Source organism: Zingiber officinale, chromosome 8B (genome assembly GCF_018446385.1).
Source record: "Zingiber officinale cultivar Zhangliang chromosome 8B, Zo_v1.1, whole genome shotgun sequence".
Taxonomy (NCBI): Eukaryota; Viridiplantae; Streptophyta; class Magnoliopsida; order Zingiberales; family Zingiberaceae; genus Zingiber; species Zingiber officinale.
The window spans coordinates 18,554,333-18,555,641 of record NC_056001.1 but is presented as its reverse complement, the minus strand read 5'-3'; the positions used below and the strand labels follow the sequence as shown (position 1 = coordinate 18,555,641).

At 32.9% G+C, this 1,309-nt stretch overlaps 1 non-coding gene across 1 annotated transcript; it reads left to right on the top strand.

Annotated features, from left to right (window-relative positions):
• The first annotated feature begins 513 nt into the window (after window positions 1-513).
• On the top strand, window positions 514-619 carry LOC122018239. The gene has a single exon (XR_006121667.1). It is a non-coding gene; the product is annotated as a small nucleolar RNA R71 (small nucleolar RNA).
• The last annotated feature ends 690 nt before the right edge of the window (window positions 620-1,309 follow it).

The following is a 1,309-nucleotide window of genomic DNA, read 5'->3' as shown; positions in this document are numbered from 1 at the left end:
TGTGTCCTTTGAGAACTTCCTGGAGAAATGGAACTGAGTTCTTGTGATCTTCTATTATTCTTCTCCTCAATTTTAAACATGTCCTTCTTCAGAAGTTCTTCCTGATTTTTTTCAATTCTCAACCCAAAATCATCACACTTTTCACTAGATCTTGTCTGCGAAGGAGGGGGATCTTCTTTAAACCATTTTGAAACAATACTTTCAATCTTTGCCCCCAAATATTTGAACTCCCCGTTCTGTGACTTGTGATTTTCAAAACCCTTAGATGGTTGAGTTACAATTTGTTTGACAGGCTCTATAGCATTTATGGCTTGTACTTCTTGAATGTTTAAGGGAGATTTCATCCAACTTATGTTTGACCATTCATGGAGGTTCAATGTCACTTGATCAATTAACATATACGCTTCATCTACACTTTTGTCCATAAAAGAACCTCCAGCTGATGAATCTAATAAACTCTTGTCTGAGAAAGAAATTTCCCCATAGAATATGTGCAAAATCAACCATTTTTCAAAACCATGATGAGGACACTATCTTTGAAGACTCTTAAATCTATCCCATGCTTCAAATAATGATTCTCCGTATGCCTGAGCAAAATTTGTTATGCAATTCCTCATATACACTGTTCTGCTTGGAGGGAAAAAATGATTTAGAAATTACTTCTCCAATTGTTCCCAACTTGTGATGCTTTGGGGACGGAGAGAATATAACCAAGTCCTTGCTTTATCCTTGATATTGAAAAGAAATGCCATCAATCGAACTGCATCTGTCGACACTCCTTCACATTTCACCAAATCATAAATCTTTAAAAATGTTTCTAGATGTAGATAAGGATTTTCTGATACTTCTCCTCCAAATTTGCAACCTTGTATTATAAAAATTAACTCTAGGTCTAGTTGAAAACTTTTTGCTTCAATTTGAGGTTGCACAATGAGAGATAAAAATCTTGCAGAAAAGGGTATAGAAAAATTTCTCATGGGCCTGCTTGACATGTTAGTGCTCATGGATATTCAAGAAAAAATTATAAAATGAAGAATCAAAGAAAAGAAATAAAATACAATATGAAAAGAAAAAAAGAAAATGCAGAATTTAAATTGCAAGAAAGAAAGTGCATAATGAAAACAAGAAAGAAAAGACAAAAGGAAAAGAAAAATGTTTAGAATAATTCATATGCTAATCAACAAATGTGTTTATAAGTTCTTGTTATACTTGATGCCTTTACGAAGTTTGATCTTCTCATACACAAGAACCATATTGCAAGATATGTTTACAAAAGAAAAGTAGAGAGAAAAAGAAAAGTTAGATCGAA